The sequence below is a fragment of the Mustela nivalis genome (genome assembly GCF_964662115.1).
Source record: "Mustela nivalis genome assembly, chromosome: 7".
In the NCBI taxonomy this organism is placed as follows: domain Eukaryota; kingdom Metazoa; phylum Chordata; class Mammalia; order Carnivora; family Mustelidae; genus Mustela; species Mustela nivalis.
In genome coordinates, this window is record NC_139026.1 from 40,521,793 (window position 1) to 40,541,371 (window position 19,579).

At 37.5% G+C, this 19,579-nt stretch overlaps 1 long non-coding RNA gene across 2 annotated transcripts in view; it reads right to left on the minus strand.

Moving 5' to 3' along the window:
• Window positions 1–598: 598 nt before the first annotated feature.
• LOC309869113 overlaps window positions 599–19,579 on the minus strand; it is a 33,392-nt gene continuing 14,411 nt past the window's right edge. Inside the window, exons 2-5 of one of the 2 annotated variants that reach the window (XR_014313996.1) lie at window positions 7,479–7,602; window positions 5,142–5,239; window positions 4,064–4,166; window positions 599–872 (exon numbers count right to left, since the gene is read on the minus strand). This is a non-coding gene — a long non-coding RNA (uncharacterized lncRNA). The remainder of the gene's footprint in view (window positions 873–4,063; window positions 4,167–5,141; window positions 5,240–7,478; window positions 7,603–19,579) is intronic. The other variant, XR_014313995.1, reaches the window with a different exon arrangement.

The following is a 19,579-nucleotide window of genomic DNA, read 5'->3' on the forward strand; positions in this document are numbered from 1 at the left end:
ATGTTTATAGCAGCAATGTCCACAATAGCCAAACTATGGAAAGAACCTAGATGTCCATCAACAGATGAATGGATCAAGATGTGGTATATATACACAATGGAATACTATGCAGCCATCAAAAGAAATGAAATCTTGCCATTTGCGACAACATGGATGGAACTAGAGCGTATCATGCTTAGTGAAATAAGTCAAGCAGAGAAAGACAACTATCATATGATCTCCCTGATATGAGGAAGTGGTGATGTAATATGGGGGCTTAAGTGGGTAGGAGAAGAATAAATGAAACAAGATGGGATTGGGAGGGAGACAAACCATAAGTGACTCTTAATCTCACAAAACAAACTGAGGGTTGCTGGGGGGAGGGGGTTTGGGAGAAGGGGGTGGGATTATGGACATTGGGGAGGGTATGTGCTTTGGTGAGTGCTGTGAAGTGTGTAAACCTGGTGATTCACAGACCTGTACCCCTGGGGATAAAAATATATGTTTATAAAAAATAAAAAATTAAAAAAAAAAAGAAATATCAACTTAAATAAATAAATATCAACTTAGCATCCATACCCAGAGAAACTACCTTTGCAGTATGTAAATGAAATAGACATTTTTAGACAAAAGTTTTTATTTATTTATTGCTCCATACAAGCAGAAAATCTCTGTTTTTGCCACTGCATTCCTGGTAGTCTCCCCTTACCAAGCAAAACAATTGAAATTGGAGGGAGCGACAAACCATGAGAGACTGTGGACTCTGAGAAACAAACTGAGGGTTTTGGAGGGGAGGAGAGTGGGGGCTTGGGTGAGCCTGGTGGTGGGTATTAAGGAGGGCACGGATCGCATGGAGCACTGGGTGTGGTGCATAAATAATGAATGCTGGAACACTGAAAAGAAATAAAATAAAATAAAGCTTAAAAAGTATCATATTAACATGTAATCAATATAAAAATTACTGATGAGATAGTTTACATTAATTATTTCATAATAAGTCTTCGAAATTTCATGTGTATTTTATACTTGTAACACATTGAAATTGCATTGCTAACTCTTGAAGTAAAATGTAGTCCTATGACAAGAATACATTTGTTTAACGGAAAATTATTTTCCACTCCTTTTTAAAAATTAAAATTAAATTTGTATTAACTAAATGTAAAACAACATTGAATTCCTCATCTTAACTGGCCACATTTCAAGTGTTCAATAGCCATATGTGGCTAATGGCTACCCACAGATTTGGAGACTTTGTGATTTACAATGGAATAATGGGGAGTTATACTGGTAAGTAAGAGAGAAAATTCAATGAAGCATTGCCTTATGAAACAGCAAGTCTTCATTATCCTTATCACCATTATCATAATCATCATTATTATAGAAGATATATAAGCAGCCAAGAACTAAAATAATGGGGGAAATAGCCTGTAAGTTAGGCAGAAGGCAATCAGAATGAAGGTAATTTTAAAATCTTATATTTTTGCAAGAAAAGTGAAATCTTTTAGACTTTGTTAAATTAAACATGCATGTTAAAATATATAGGATCGGGTGATAGAGGCAAATACAGAAGAGTAGGGATCTCCAGGAGCCATCTCTTCTCCCAGACACTACTGTTTGGCAAAACAAAACCCAACCACAGTCTGTTAGAATCACAATTCTGGAAGACAGCTGAAGATCTACAGCAACCAAGCATGACCTTAGGCAGCCAAAAAGCTTCTAAAATAAGGTAAGAGATTTTCGTGATATTTAAAATTCTCCTAGCTCCATCCTCTTTCCTAGCATAGTGGCACTGTGGAAGATAGCAGCTTGCATTCCCAGGGTTGATACCTGATACCAGAGAAGCTGCAAAGGTCTGGTCCCCAAGAAACTGTGTTTCTCTGTCTTGACCTAACTGCAGTTCCTCCCAAAGACTGATGCAAGAATTCTCCTGTTGTTTCTCCTAACTTAGAACTATCAAAGTTGGAGTGACTATGTAGTCCTCAAAAACAATGAAAATGAACAAAATGAGCAAATTGCTGCTTCCTGGGAGCGTGGGGGGAAGGAAGGGCAAACAAAAGACATGCAAAAACCTAGAAGGAAAAGCTGGGGAGTGTAATTTTGGAGGTGAGTGGGATAGACGAGGTGCTTTATAACTGACTTACAACAAGGTCAATAGGACTATTCAATGGGAAAGGAATAGTCTCTTCAACAAATAATGCTGGGACAACTGAACACTCACATGTAAAATAATGATGTTGGATCTTTGCCTTTTACTATGTACAAAAACTAACTCAAAATGGTTTAGAGATCAAAATTTAAAGTCTACAGCAATAAAATTCTTAGAAGAAAATGGGAAAATCTTCTTGACTTGGGCAATTGTTTGGCAATGGTTTCTTAAATATGACACCGGAAGCACAAGCAATGAAAGAAAAACAGATAAACTGGATTTCATAAAAATTAAAAACTTGGGGCACATGGGCGGCTCAGTGGGTTAAAGCCTCTGCCTTTGTCTCAGGTCATGATCCTGGAGTCCTGGGATCGAACCCGCATCAGGTGCTCTGCTCAGTGGGGAGCCTGCTTCCTCCTCTCTCTCTCTCTGCCTGCCTCTCTGCCTTCTTGTAATCTCTGTCTGTCAAATAAATAAATAAAATCTTTAAAAATGAATAAATAAATAAATAACAATTAAAAACTTTTATGCATCAAAGAAAACTATAAATAAAGTGAAAAGACAATCCAGACGGTGGGTGAAAATATTTGCAAATCATATATCTGATAAGGGTCTAGTATCCAGAGTATATAAAGAACTCTCACAACTCAACAGCAAAAAGACAAACCCAATTTAAAAAATGGACATTTCTCCAAAACAGATATCCAAATAGCCAACAAGCATATGAAAAGATTCTAAATGGCTTTAGTCATTAAGGACATGCAAACGGAATGCACATTGAGACACTACTTGTAGTATGTGATAGGGCTATGTGATAGGCCATCCACTGGGATGGCCATTTAAAAAAAAAAAAAGGGGCGCCTGTGTGGCTCAGTTGGTTAAGTGTCCTACTCTTGGCTATGGCTCAAGTCATGATCTCATCACTTATGGGATCCAGCCCTGAGATAGGCTCCGCACTCAGCAGGGAGTCTGCTTAAAGATTCTCTTCCTCTGCCCCTCCCATAACCCCATGCTCACTCACTTTCTCCCAAATAAATAAATAAATCTTAAAAAAAAAAAAAAGAAAGAAAAAAGAAAAAGAAAGAGAACCAGTTTTTGCAAGGATGTGGAAAAACTGGAATCCTTTTCATTGCTGGTAAATATGTAAAATGGCACACTGCTATGGAAAACAATTTGGTGCTTCCTCGAAAAGTTAAACCTGGAATTACCATAGAACCCAGTAAATTCCCTCATAGTTATATACCCCCAAAGAATTAAATATAGCTGTTCAAACAAAAACCTGTACAAGAATGTTCATAGTAGCTCTAGTTACAATATAGCCAAAAGGTTAAAGCAGCTCAAATGTCTACTGCCAGATGAATGAATAAACAAAATGTGAGATACCCATTCCATAGAATATGATCCAGCCATAAGGAATATTACCGTGTATGCTACTGACACATGCTACAACATGGATACACATTGAAAACACGACACTCAGTGAAAAAGCCAGACATAAAGGACCACATACTGTATGATTTCATTTACATGAAAAATCCATAATAGGCCAATCCACAGAGACAGAAAGTTGGTTTGTGTTTGTCAGGGGCTGGGGGGAGAAGGGAATTGGGAATGATTGCTTAATGGATGCAAAGTTTCCATTTGGAGTGATAAAACTTTCTGGAACCATACAGTTCCAATTGCATGTTGTATACAATGCGGGCCAAGGATACATTGTGAATGTAATTATTCCCACTGAATTTTACTTTTAAATGATTACAGTGATGAATGTAATATGATTTTACCACAATTAAATGTGTGTGTTAACCACTAAATGATTAGCCAGAGGACATATAATTTCTAAATGCAAGGAAGTAGACAAAAAAGAATAAAAAATTGAAAAAGAAGCACTCAAAAGAAACTCACTGAAAAATATATTGAGTATGATTAATAACCTACACACTCCTATGTATGTATCTTTCATGTTTCCATTGTGAGACCCAGGGTCTTCACAAATGTTTATTTTTTAAACTGTATCGGTTACACAGTAGATTAAGCAGAGCTAAAATAAAAGAAAAAGAAAATTAGTAGACTGGAAGATACAACTGATGAATTCATCCAGAATGCAGCACCAATGCACATTAAAAAGAGGACAAAAGTCACAGAGAGGGAAAGGTTCAAGTCTGTACCACTGGAATTCTAGGGAGAGAAAATGAAGAGATTTGTAAAGAGGCAATATTTAGTTTTGAGGGATAATTTTCCAAAATTTCTGTGGATTCTTGTTTTTCAGCCCTCTCATTCAGAAAGTGCCCCAAATTATAAGACAAAGAATCTCTATTTCTATTGAGATTTAATATATGTGAGTCAATACAATATCCAGCATTCCTAATTTGTCATAAATATTTTCCTCAAGGAGTCTGGCAGATACTCGTAATATATGCTAACACACACATGTCTCCTGCAACACTTGTGATGTACCTTTCCCAACTCAGAAATCATGTCAATATACTCTCGTGGTTAAGGAAGAAAAATCTAAATCTATACTAGAGCCTGGTAAGCAAGTATGGTGATAATTTATAGAAAAAAAATGATGTTGAACATCAGTATTTTTTTTTTCTTGGTTCCAAATGCCACCTTATGTGGGAAAATTTCATGAATGCTGGATCTAGCGTGGAAACTTCTCCCAAAGTTTGAACTGTATTGTTTGTTTATTTTTGAGAAAGATGTAGCTATATCTTGGACTTGGAATATCTTTATTAAGCGAAAAATGAGGTACAAATGGAACAGGAATGACTGAACAGGAATCATCCTGGTAGATGTGGGACACGTAGTCCTTACAAATACAGTCAAGTTGAAGAGTTACTTGGCATCTATCGATCACGTGCGCTAGTTTAAAGTAAAAGCCTGTCCCATTTAGTCTTTCCATTTAACCTATTTAAAGTTCAACCTAATAAATATACTTAAGTAATTGATCCACCTAGCTAGCTTTAGATTTATTTTTTAAAAAACATAAAACCACCTTGTATCTCTATTTTACCTTCCCTATACTTCTCAATTTGCTGTGATGCAGGACCAACCTTATTTCTTGCCACAACTTTTGGGTAATAACTCATACTAAAATTCTTTTTTTGTGACCTGAATAAAACAAGAGTTAAAAGAGGCCATTTAAAGTAAGCCAACGTGTAGAAGCCTTTCTCCAATGTAATGTGCCATTAGACCAGGAAAACAACACCCAACTAATCACTTTGAAGCGTATTGCTGTGCTTCCAAGACCTTGAACTTTCCCTTTCTACTATTGGGTGTGCTGTGAACAATGGTTTAGATCATTATGCTTTGAAATTAAGGGTAAGGATGTTGAGCTAAACAATGTTAGGTACCTGAAATTTACAAATACAAGTTATGTGCAAATTCAGTGTAAGTAACATACATGATAATTTATAGTAATGCCAAAATTCCCTGGAGCCTGCTTACAGAAGCTCAACAGATAATCTCCAACTCATAGAGATAGTATTAATTCTAGATAGTCAGGTTGAGGATTGAAATTGCCAAGAATGCACCAGGAATTTAGGTCTTAATAGTATCATCATAGTTATCATTTTCTTGGCTTACTGAGTTAACTCTGGCCTAGCCCAGTAGATCTGTGAAGCACATGTAGTTATTGAGCACTTGAAATTCAATTAGTCCAAATTAAGATGTGTTATAAGTATAAAATCCACACTAGAATCTTGAAAATTAATATGAAAAAAAGAATGTGAGCTATGCCAGTAAAATGTTTTATATTAATTACATGGTAAAATTGTAAATCAACTTTGGATACACTGGGTTAAATAAAATATACTACCACAATTAATTTCATGTGTTTCTTTTTAATGTGGTTAGTAGAAAATTTTAAATTGTATATTTAGTGCATATTTGTGGATTTTATTATGTTTCTGTTGGACAGTGCTGTGCTGAATTGTCAAAGATAAAGTTCTTGGTCAGTCATGGCTGTTCTTTTTGACTCAAGACTCCATCAAAAGGATCACTCTTTGAGTTAAAGCCCAAAAATACTAATTTTTTTTTTTTAAGTAGTCTCCATGCCCAGCATGGAGTCCAATGCAGGCCTCAAACTCATGACCTGAGAGCTGAGATCAAGAGTCAGATGCTCAAGCAACTGATCCACCCAGGTGCCTCCAAAAACACTAATTTTAAAATTTTAAGTTTTAGGCTAATAGAATGAGCATATGGATCAATATTGAGGTTTTTTTCCAAGTGTTTTTTCAAAGACATATATGATTGTGTCAATACAATTTCCAAAAACTTTAATGACATCTTGAAATTCTAGGAACTAATTTTCTTTTGTATACAACTTATCTTTTGTTTCATATTTATAACATATAGATGATATAAAATATGTAATATGTGTATTTATATATATTAGTATATTCTGGATAATTCAGTATACAAACTATGCACTTAATCCTACCTTATATTTTAAGAATAACGCTAAGTTCTAGTAAAATTATGAAAGCCAATTTTTGGTCCTATTATGATTGGTTTTACTTTATGATGCCATAATAAAACCTGTGGCTGCAATCTGGTTTATACAGGAAAACATTAAAGATACTAGAGTATAATAAAATCAATTTGGCTGATTTAAAGTCATAATAAACTAACACTTCTACACTTCATTATTTGCAATGAATTATGCTACTATGGCCATTACAGCTTTTTTCTTCATTTCTAAATTATTAGCATGTCATTTTTATATTTTTTGTTTGATTTTATTCTTACATTTTACTTTTCAGTTTTCTAAATAAGTATGCATTTCTTTTATAATTTAGAAAAATATTTAAAATAATAAACTGGTATGCTCGCTCAAAGGAAAGAGAGTGGAATGGACATTTACAGTTTGTCACTGACAATTTTGCCCTGCTCTTAGGGACAGCCCTGGTTTTGCTTCAGGAAATCTGCTCCCCCAATCTTAGTCCAATGGTTTGGGTGGAGGTGGCTGCCCTCCCCAGTGCTTACCATATCATGTCCCCTTGGCCACAGGATGGACACTTGTCAGAACCCATTCAAAATTAGTGCCCAAACTTTTACCAAGCAACCAAAGAGAGACACTCCTTTTTGCTGAGGAAATAGGATGTAAATCTGGAGCTATTTTAAGTCATCTTGCAGCACAAGGTAACAGCCCTTCTAAAACATGTAGTCCATACAGAAGAAAGGAGAATAAAGAGATAGAGACATCATCTGAGCCCCTGGATCTTCTTTTGTCTAAAAACAGTCCACCTTTGGACAATCCAGATATGTGTGTCAAAAAATTACCCAGAATTCCTTGTAATAGTTTAAGCTGGGTTTTCTGTCACAAGATAGATATTTAGCTAACACATACCCACGTGGCCGTGGCATCTGTTTGTGGAATATCCTGATCAGTTGGTGCTGTCCTGGCAACCATTTTGATGAGTTGTTGTCCACATCATTCTTACTGCTAAATGCTTTAAACATCACCCTTGCTTCTAATCAAAATCAGAATAGTTTGAATAGTAAAGTAAGATTTGGAAACATGAATTTATGAAGAATAAGGGTAACATTTTGGGTAACAAAAAGAGAATGAGGAACGGCAAAATACAAATTATTCATAAAGATCTAAAACAGGTACTTTTGCCATCAAATTATAAGAAGATAATAACACCTTTTTAGCTTAACAAGGTCATCTGCCCTCTTAGAGTATGTTTCCTCTTTTATTAAATGAACATCCAAAATAACTAAGCTGCTCAACTTTTAACAACATAAGGGATGGGATTCATAGGGGATTCTACCCATAGAAACACTTTCTGTGTAAACCATTCTATGTGAAGAAACAGTAATAATAAGAACAAGTGAATGCTTCATAAATGAAAAGTGGTATTACTCCATTTGATTCGTACATTTGATTTTTAAGATATTTATATTCCCTGTGTGTTGAAAGTACATTATCAACTCAGTTTCCATGTAAGAAAAGAGGTGCTTTGTTATTATAGATAATATTATTTCGGGGCGCCTGGGTGGCTCAGTGGGTTAAAGCCTCTGCCTTTGGCTCAAGTCATGATCTCAGGGTCCTGGGATCGAGCTCCGCATCGGGTTCTCTGCTCAGCAGGGAGTCTGCTTCCTCCTCTCCCTCTGCCTGCTTCTCTGCCTACTTGTGATCTCTGTCTGTCAAATAAATACATAAAATCTTAAAAAATAATAATAATATTATTTCTATCTTATTACCCTTAAAAATTATATCAATTTACTTCCTATTTGTGTAGTTTATTATTCTCCTCTCACTATTTTCTGTAACACCAATCAGAAAAATATAAAGTTATTTCTATCACCACCCCTTTTGTTTTTTGTTTTTTGTTTTTTTAAGATTTTATTTATTTATTTATTTGTTTGACAGAGACACAGCGAGAAAGGGAACAGAAGCGATGGGTGGGGGAGAGGGAGAAGCAGGCTTCCCGCTGTGCAGGGAGCCCAATGTGGGACTCGATCCCAGGATCCTGGGATCATGACCTGAGCCAAAGGCAGGCACCTAATGACTGAGCCACCCAGGCACCCCACTACCCCTCTTTTAATGACTTTCAAATTCCCTGAGCCACAATGTTGTTTTTTTTTTTTAATTTTTTTTTTTTTTGATAAACATATATTTTTATCCCCAGGGGTACAGGTCTGTGAATCGCCAGGTTTACACACTTCACAGCACTCACCAAAGCACATACCCTCCCCAATGTCCATAACCCCACCCCCTTCACCCAACTCCCCTCCCCCCAGCAACCCTCAGTTTGTTTTGTGAGATTAGGAGTCACTTATGGCACTACTGGGTATTTACCCTAAAGACACAATGTGTTTTAATATTATTTGTTACCTTGAGCAAGGAGATTGCCTTTTATACACCTTAATTTTTCTACTTATTTTGTTATTCTTTTAATGAAAAGAGTATTTATGCTTTTCTTATTTCAGATATGACTAGTTTTTATAGAAATTTTGAAATATACACACAAAATATATCTAAATGATTATGAAGGGGATATTTCAGAGAGTTATCTAATTTTAAGGAATATTTTTCACACTTAAAAAAAATCCTTCCATGTTATTAAGTGTCATTATGAGAGTCTCTAAGTTATATCTTTTTTTTCTTTTTTTTTTTTTTAAGATTTTATTTATTTATTTGACAGAGAGAGAGATCACAAATAGGCAGAGAGGCAGGCAGAGACATAGGGAGAAGCAGGCTCCCTGCCGAGCAGAGAGCCCAATGCGGGGCTCGATCCCAGGACCCTGGGATCACGACCTGAGCCAAAGGCAGAGGCTTTAACCTACTGAGCCACCCAGGCACCCCTCTAAGTTATATCTTAATGCAGCATTGATTACGTATAATCATTTGTACTTTGACCTAGAGCATATCCCATTTTAGAAAATGGACTAAATTTCATATCAAAGGGTCACTACACTAGACAGTTTCTAATGTCCACCAGGCTAGACACATGATATTAAAGTATGAAGAAGGGGGCACACATTCAATAGTATTTCAGCTATGTAAGTGGCATTGATGGTAATGAGAAGTCTACCAGGAGTTCTGGTACTACTTTTTCTTCATTTCATTTCTTAAAGTATTCTCTAGGAAATTGGCAAGTTGTTTTTTTTTTTTTTTTTAATTTTATTTATTTGTCAGAGAGAGAGTGAGTGAGAGCGAGCACAGGCAGACAGAGTGGAAGGAAGAGTCAGAGGGAGAAGCAGGCTCCCTGCGGAGCAAGGAGCCCGATGTGGGACTCGATCCCAGGACGCTGGGATCATGACCTGAGCCAAAGGCAGCTGCTTAACCAACTGAGCCACCCAGGCGTCCCAGAAATTGGCAAGTTTTTAAAAATGAATTCAGAACATGATAAAATTAATCAGTTGATAGATAAGTATAGACATAGATACAATTTTTAGTATCTATGGGCATATTTAGTATTTAGTATTTAGGGCACCTGGGTGGCTTTGTTGATTAAGCATCTGCCTTCGGCTCAGGTCATGATCCCGGGGTCCTGGGATCAAGCGCTGCATTGGGCTCCCTGCTCAGCGGGGAGCATGCTTCATCCCTCTCCTTCTGGCATTTCCCCTGCTTGTGTTCTCATTTTCTCTCTCAAATAAATAAATAAAATCTTAAAAAAAAAAAAAAAGACCATCTACTAATTGCAAATCTTTGGTCAGGTGCACTGATGGTATATACATTCTTCATGATTGCCATTGTCTCTTGCTTCTGGTAAGACTTGACACAGCAGTTCAAGAAATGGCACCACAAAGTTAAGAAATTATTTTGATCAAATTCTAGCATGATCTGCTCTTTGACTGGAGAGAGAGAGAGAGAGAATCCATGGAAAATCCTAAAAGGCAATTATTTTAAAGTTAGTCATACTTTGAAATCCCTGTAAATATTATCTTTGGATCTGGTCCAGGAGATAGAATTGCTCTATTTGCTTTGGAGACTCAGGCAACTCATTCAGTTTCTTTATGCCTCAGTTTCCTCATCTGTCAGTTGAACAGTTCAATAAGGTGGTCCTTTTCAACTCTAAAACAAACACTAGTCTATGATACTGATTATTAACCTATCATTACATAGGGATGGTTGACACTACTCAATATCCACACTATTCAGTTTCAACTAAGCCCTTATTGCTACTCAATAATCCTTTTATATACCCCTTAGTACATTCTTCACAGTAATTGTCCCAAAGTCTCATTAATCTCAAGTGCCCTTCCCATCCCACCAACCACATTGGGCAAATATGGACCCAACAAATGAATTCTTCGAGTAGACACATATCAGCTACTAGCAATGGATTTGTAAGAAGCAAACAACACAATGAGGATACCTCTCAGGATGGTTTTGGTGATATTAACTTGAAACTGCATAGCCACTGATGATGAAAATCACCATTTGGAATGCAATGTTTTTTCTGCATTTTGATTCATCGGTCTTTTTTTTTTTTTTTTTTTTTACTTGCATCTATTTGATGACCAAGTGTTGGAAATATACATAAATGCCACCAAAAAAAGTTGATGATGTACCCATTATGTTAATTAAATTCTACCCCCTTATTTTTGTTCTTCTAAGGAATTGCTAAATGATCTAAGTGCTAAAATTAAATGGCTGGTCCTGAGAGTAGGGCCATTTCACAGTAACAGTTGAATAGAGAGAATATGTTAAAATTAAAATAAGCTTAAGAAAGAATTATACACTCTGACCAAGGTGGGAAAATTAGCTGAAATATCTGCCAAGAGAAAGTAGAAAGTTCTAAGATACCAGATGTCTCTGCAGGTTCCAAATTTGGAATTCTTTGTCGCCTTTTAAATCTTCCCTCAGAAGTACCAAGCCTTACAATGCATGTGGTTTGGCATATGGGCTGTTATTTTGCATTTCTAGACTCTGAGTCTGCCTTTTCAATCAGTATCCAAGCTATTTCGCTAAGTTCTATGATATCTTGGGATACATGGCTATCAAGAACATGAAGCAAAGAAACAATGACTTATTTCTCCCCCATTTCATTATAAAAGTCTTCAGGCAAGGTTTAGGATCCAAGAAAGCATAACTGCTATCTTTCTTTTCTTTCTGTAAGTCCTTCTGAATTTTGTGTGTGGAGGGTGGGTGGATATATAGAGAAATTGGGGATAAAGATACATCCCCATATTAAAAAGGCCTTAATTTTTTAAATTATTAAATTATCAGAGAGGGCTATTGGGATCTTCCTCTATAGTCATATATCTTTCTTCAAGATCTCCTTATTAAGAAGCCACTGTGACACCTGCACCTGATTTCAGGTGATCAAAACAAAGGGAATAACACAATGTGAAAGCCAATGACTCATTTAGCAATGGTCATGTTGATGATGAATAAATGATAGGAGAAGAGAGAGCACTTAAAATCCAAATAAGAAAGACTTCTAATATAAAAATAGTAAAAGAAGCACCTATTTCAAAACTAAGACTTTTTTTTCAAAGATTTAATTAATTTATTTGAGTGAGGAGAGAGGAGGGAGCAGAGAGGCAGAGGGAGAAGCAGACTCCTGCTGAGCAGAGAGCTGGATGCAGGGCTTGATCCCATGATTCTGGGATCATGACCTGAGCTGAAAGCAGACAACTGACCAACTGAGCCACCCAGGTGCTCCTAAGACATTCTTTTTTTTTTTTTAATTTCTTTTCAGCATAACAGAATTCATTGTTTTTGCACCACACCCAGTGCTCCATGCAATGCGTGTCTTCTGTAATACCCACCACCTGGCTCCCCCAACCTCCCACCCCCCGCCCCTTCAAAACCCTCAGGTTGTTTTTCAGAGTCCATAGTCTCTCATGGTTCTTCTCCCCCTCCAATTTCCCTCAACTCCCTTCTCCTCTCCATCTCCCCATGTCCTCCGTGCTATTTGTTATGCTCTGCAAATAAGTGAAACCATATGATAATTCACTCTATCTGTTTGACTTATTTTACTCAGCATAATCTCTTTCAGTCCCATCTATGTTGCTACAAAAGTTGGGGATTCATCCTTTCTGATGGAGGCATAATACTCCATAGTGTATATGGACCACATCTTCCTTATCCATTCGTCCATTGACGGACATCTTGGTTCTTTCCACAGTTTGGTGACTGTGGCCATTGCTGCTATAAACATTGGGGTACAGTGGCACCTGGGTGGCTCAGTGGGTTAAAGCCTCTGCCTTCGGCTGGGGTCATGATCCCAGGATCCTGGAATCGAGCCCCACATCGGGCTCTCTGCTCAGTGGGAAGCCTGCTTCCTCCTCTCTCTCCGCCTGCCTCTCTGCCTACTTGTGATCTCTCTCTGTCAAATAAATAAATAAAATCTTTAAAAAAAAAAAAACATTGGGGGTACAGATGGCCTTTCTTTTCACTACATCTGTATTTTTGGGGTAAATACCCAGTAGTGCAATTGCAGGGTCATAGGGAAGCTCTATTTTTAATTTCTTAAGGAATCTCCACACTGTTCTCCAAAGGTATTGGCATAAAAACAGACATATAGACCAGTGGAGCAGAGTAGAGAGCCCAGATATGAACCCTCAACTCTATGGTCAAATAATCTTCGACAAAGCAGGAAAAAATACATAGTGGAAAAAAGACAGTCTCTTCAATAAATGGTGCTGGGAAAATTAGACAGCTATATGTAGAAGAATGAAACTCGGCCATTCTCTTATACCGTACACAAAGATAAACTCGAAATGGATAAAAGACCTCAACGTGAGACAGGAATCCATCAGAATCCTAGAGGAGAACATAGGCAGTAACCTCTTTGATATCAGCCACAGCAACTTCTTTCAAGATATGTCTCCAAAGGCAAAGGAAGCAAAAGTGAAAATGAACTTTTGGGTCTTCATCAAGATCAAAAGTTTCTGCACAGCAAAGGAAACAGTCAACAAAACAAAGAGGCAACCCACGGAATGGGAGAAGACAATTGCAAATGACAGTACAGACAAAAGGTTGATATCCAGGATCTATAATGAACTTTTCAAACTCAAAACACAGAACAGATAATCATATCAAAAAATGGGCAGAAGATATGAACAGACACTTCTCCAATGAAGACATACAAATGGCTATCAGACACATGAAAAAATGTTCATCATCACTAGCCATCAGGGAGATTCAAAATAAAACCATATTGAGATACCACCTTACACCAGTTAGAATGGCCAAAATTAGCAAGACAGGAAACAATGTGTGTTGGAGAGGATGTGGAGAAAGGGGAACCCTCTTACACTGTTGGTGGGAATGCAAGATACTCATTTTTATTTACATCACATTTTTTCTTCATTTTGGATCACAAATTCAGGATTGGTCACAAGATGGCATGTATTATGGTGGTGGTTAATTACTGATTTGGAAAGATTACATAACACACTTGAACATGAATAGCTTACTAGTTATTTCTAATTGTTTATAAATCAATTGTTAAAAATGTAACTAAAATCTAAATGGCTAGTTCCATATTGCTCCAACTTATCAGTAACATATGAATGATGTAAAATATCTTTAAAAAGTATCTTCTATCAGTGAAGAAACTGTTACACAAAATTGAGTTTAGAACTGTTTTTTATAAACATGTTAAAATACTATTTTAAAAATAGTGACAAACCTATTTGGAAAATGGCCTCTATAATGAAAAATCAATTCTGGCAAAATCATTATACATATTAAACATTCATGGGGAAGGTGGAACAGCCAGCAGAGTGTTTAAAAGTGGAAACAAGAGAATATAGATGGCCTACATCACAAACTGTCTCCTGGCAGAGGCTTATGGGTCCCGAAATTAGAGTAGATAATGAAAAGTTCCCAGATAAACAGACTTTTAAATTCTGTCTGTACCCAGACAGAAGCAGCCATAGTCGGAGGTGGGGAGGGGGGTGGGGAGACAAGGGCACATTTTGAAACTAGAACCTCTTGGGTTTAAAAAAAAATGAGCCGAGAGATCACATAAATACGAAGTTGTGAATTATGTGAGAAGCTATGGAATGATGAGTTAGACCTGCTTTTCTCTCTGAATCAATAATGAGGAGGTTTTTTGAGTGGAAGACTAGAAGCCAAGGGGAGTATCCAAGACTCTTGTTGCTGAGTCATACCAGACAGAGAGAGATGTTATGGAAATCACAGCTGGGAAACTGGTAAAACTTAATTACTCAACAGCCTTCCCCACATCTTCCTTGCCAAAGGAATCATAATGGGCATGGGGGGAGTCAATGTGCCCAAACCTGGGAGATGACTTTGGTTTGTCTAATCCAATCACAGCAATCCCATTCTCCTTTGCTAGTTAATCAGTTGGCCAATATTCTGTGCAGCCATGGGGGTAGGAATGGGAGGACATGTGATCCTGTTCTTGCCAATGAGTCATGAAGCAATACCTAATAATGAGCCTTGGGGGAGAAATTTGTCTTCCTGAAACAAGAAATCCCTTTCCCCCAGCCCATTCTCCTAATCAAACATGGTATCATTAAGCCATAGTGGTTCCTCAGCAGCCATCTTATTGTTCAAGAACCAACATCAAGTTGAGGATGGCAGAGCAGAAAGATAGGAAACTCCTAGTTCCTTGATATGAACTTTGGGCTGCTTCTTCTTCTTCTTCTTCTTCTTCTTCTTCTTTTTCCAAGATTTTTAAATTTATTTTTTTGACAGAGAGAAAGCAGGATAGCACAGGCAAGGGGAGCAGCAGGCAAAGGGAGAAGCAGGCCCCCAGCTGAACAGGGAACCCGAAGCGGGGCTTGATCCCAGGACCCTGGGATCATGATGGGGCCAAAGACAGTTGCTTAACCAAATAAGCCACCCAGGCACCCTGAACTTCAGGCTTCTTTACCAAATTTAGAATCACCTTTCCCCAGGCTTCTCGCTCTGTAGAAAAATTAAACTCCTTTATATTTGAGTCTTTTTGGTTAAAAACTGCGTTACTTGCAGCCGAATGATCCTGACAGAGAGACTTAGATTGTAGAAGAAAGAAAATTTCATGATTCTGTGGTGGGGCACTTACTCTACTTTGCAATGGCCACTATGAAGAAAAGACACGAAATCCAGATGAGGTTATGCTGGTAAACAAAGGAGAGGGAATCCCTGCCCTGGGGTTCATCTTTGTGCTACTTCTACCTCTGACTTCCACAAGTAAAGTTTTCCACAATTAAGTGCAAGAGGACACATGTTCTTCATTAATAGAAGCAACACCAGAGATGGAAAAACAACTAGTGAAACAGTCAACAAACTTTTCAATCAGTTCTCGGTCTTGCCTGTGACATTTTATTTCATTTGGCATTTACACCAATAAGTTTATTAGAAACAGATATTTTGTTTCCAAGAGACATCAGGAAATTCAATAATGCCTAGAAATTTCCTAAATGACAGTTCGATATTGAACCCTCAGGTATGTTTTATGCTTTCATTTAAATATATGTGTGTGTATACACACATGCACACTAAGATTCACAGGGAAAGACTGTACTTAACCATCTACAGAGGTTGTAGTTAAATTTTAAATTCCCTTTATTCCAAATTTCTCAAAGTAGTGAGTATCCATAACCCAGTGTACTTACTGAAGAACTAATATTAATTAACCAAAAGGAAACTTTTAAAACTTGACAAATACTCATTTCGTTAATTGTATACATTGTATTTTTTTTTTTGGTGTTTATATAACTTGTTGCCCATACTCAATATAACTTTTTGGTTTTTTTTTTTAATGATCTGAGAAGCAAAAATGAGATGATGCTATTAAAAATGTAAATATAACTGAAATGAGATGTGGTTCTCTGTATAACTCAGAGCCTTATTTTATCATCAGTCCTCCATTCTAGCTTTGTGATATTGATTTGGGATACCAATTTTCTCAGCTCTTCTTTTCCTTGCAAAGTTTCCAGCAATGCCCAAATTCTGTCTTTATCCTTTTGCCTTTATTATGAGTACAAAATATAGGCTAAAGCATCTTTTTTTAGAGTGAAAAAGTTTTCTCACTTGCATAACTCATGCAGTTGAAATGGCCTGAAATCAACAGTCCCCAGAAAAGCATCTTTGAAAAGACACCAAGGCTGAAAATCAGTAACTGCAAAGAGGTACTTTGAAAAGAATAGTAAGGAAAAGCTACTGCAAAACTGTGCTGGAGAGATAAAAATATCTAGAATGAGAAGGCATTCACTTTGGAAATTTTCTTTATGGTTCTGAAAATTTTATATGTCTGAGAGGGTTTTTTTTGAATCCCCAACATTGTCCTGGGATTACAGATGTTTGAAGTTCCCAAATTGGCTATGCAATTCTTGGGAAGAAAATTAGATTTCCAGAACAGCTTTCTTACTGAATATAATATTAAGATAATTACTTAGATGGCAGAAGAACTGAGTATGTCTAAGTGCCCCAAGAAAGGTAAATGAAAGGTGTGGAGACAGGAGCAAAATGAAGAGCTACAGGAAGTAGCAAATACTGTGGGTTTGGAGGACTAGAGAGAATAAGCAGGTATGTGGCAAGAGGGGCTGAAGGGAAAGGGGGATGATTTGGGGAGACTGAATAAGAAACTCCAGGGGAGGTTTTCTCTCTAAAGAAAAGAATGAAATCTGAGAAGCTAGAATTCTGACCTCTATCTATCCCGCTCCGTCTTTTCCTCACACACATTCTCAGGGTGCCTGGGTGGCTCAGTTGGTTGGGCATCTGCCTTCAGCTCGGGTCGGGATCCCGGGGTCTTGGGATTGACTCCCACATCGGGCTCCATGTTCAGTGGGAAGTCTGATTCTCTCTCTCCCTCTCCTTACGTGTATATACCACCCCCTGCTGCTCTCACTCTCTCTCAAATACTTAAGTAAAATAAGTAAAACACACAGACACACACACACACACACACACACACACACACACACACACACATTCTCGTTCTCTCAATATGTCTCTGTATCGCTCTGTGTCTTGTCTGTCCCTCTCTACCTTTCTCTCTCATATATACAAGTAAGGTAATGGAAGGCCTAGAACTTCTTATTCTACAATTCTTGTAGGATCTGGCCTAGAAAAGGAAGGCCTGCAGTGTGTGTGTGTGTGTGTGTGTGTGTGTGAGCCTCTGTGTAAGTGAACATTCCCAAGAAAGCATGATGGCTAATAGGCTCATGGACACCCCAGGGACAAGGCGTTGGCATGTCACTATCCACATTTGGCAGTTCTCTCCTTTACATTTCCACACAAGACTTGTGGGAATTTCATTTTCCCTTTTTCTCTCTGTCCCATCTGGAAAATATTGTAATGCCTGTGTTCACTTCCTACAGTCCTTTTCATTCTGGGCCTGAGCTAGGTTTTGCTGTTCTTTGCTTTCACACGGACCTGTAAGGTATATCCTTCCATCTGCCTCCTTCCCTCTGCTGGGAGCCATTTATGGTTACAGAACCTCCTATTCCCTTGTTATCTTCTTTATTGAAAACAACTTTGTTGCTTGAACTTGCCTAAGTTCTTACAATGTCAATGAAACTTCCTACGAAATGCTGAGCCCTCACTATGTAAGATCTGGAATAATTTGGATGTGCTCAGGTATGAGTACAAGCCAGGGTAATCATCAGTCATTTGAGCCAATCTAAAGTAATGCTTTGTCCCTTGGAGGTTTTAGGATGCCGGAGTGGTCATTAGCTCCGGGCTAGGGTACGTCAGTAAAGGCTCTTAGCTGAAAAGAATCTTGCCTAACTTATATATAAGAAATGTATTGGACAAATATGAAGGTAGGATTAATATATTCAGAAGATCAGAAAAATAAGGCTCTGTTCTGGACAAGAGACTTTGGAGGCCTGGGAAAGAGATCTCAGCGGTGGCCTCATACTAGAAACATTCATGTCATCATGAGTGAGTGCCAAAGATCACTTCTGTATTTAATTCAATTAATTAAAATTCAAGGCCAGTAAAGACATTCCATTAGCTGGACAGAGGTTACATGCATTCTCTTGGGCAAACAAGGGTGAGGACAGAGAGCCTCTAACCCCACTGAATTCCACAGGAAGAAGTACAAATCTTGATATTCCGGCCCTTCAAAATGACACACGTGGGAGACAGAGAACTCTCTAAAACAAAATTATGATTCCGTTGAGAACTATAAAGAAATGCTGAGTAGTCCAAAATTACACAGGTTATACAGAGGTTCCTATTTCCTAAAGATCCACTGTGTCTGGTGCATGGTAGACGCTTAATAAATAGTTGCTGAATGAGGGCAACACCCCAGGCTTTCAGAGTCCACAGGAAGGCTGATCTTAGGCCGCATGATACCAACAGTTACTAGTTTTCAGATAAATCCTTTCTGGAGCCTCCGTCTGGGACTATATCAAACTAGTCACTGAGGTGAGAAGGTCTGAAGTAGGAAATGAGCTAAAGGGGTAACTGGAAGAGATGGAGATCAAAACCAAATATGTCTGTCCATTTTCTCTCTTTCTTTTTCTCTCTTTAACTGACCATCAGATCCTACTTTCACTACCTGCCTTTAAGGCAGGAAGGAGTCTGTGGACTATTGCAGTATCACAGGTATTAAGAGAAATCACATCACAATCAGCACTAAAGAATTGAAAGGAATGATTCACATGCTCAAAACATCCATTGTTTTGATTCAATTTGTTTGACCAATACAATGAGTCTTCTCTAGGGGCCTTCAAAAAATAATTTTCTTTTCTTTCTGCTTATTGGAACAAAGAGTTTTCACTGAGAAAATGAAGATACAGCAAGCTCTTGTGGATCTAGTATTTAAGGAAGATTATGTATCCTTCATTTCCATAGTATCCTTCTATTATTACTGGATAATCTCTCAAATATATTTTGGAATATGACTATTTATGTAAGAATATTTTTAGATAAAGAAAACCTTTCTAGTTTTGAGCCTATCTTTGGTTAAAATAAAAGATAATCCTTTCTTCTCTCATGGAAACTGATTATAATTAGTATTATTTTCATGTTGCCTTTTCCTACTGCTATTTCTTCAAATATTGAAACAAATGACTGAAAGA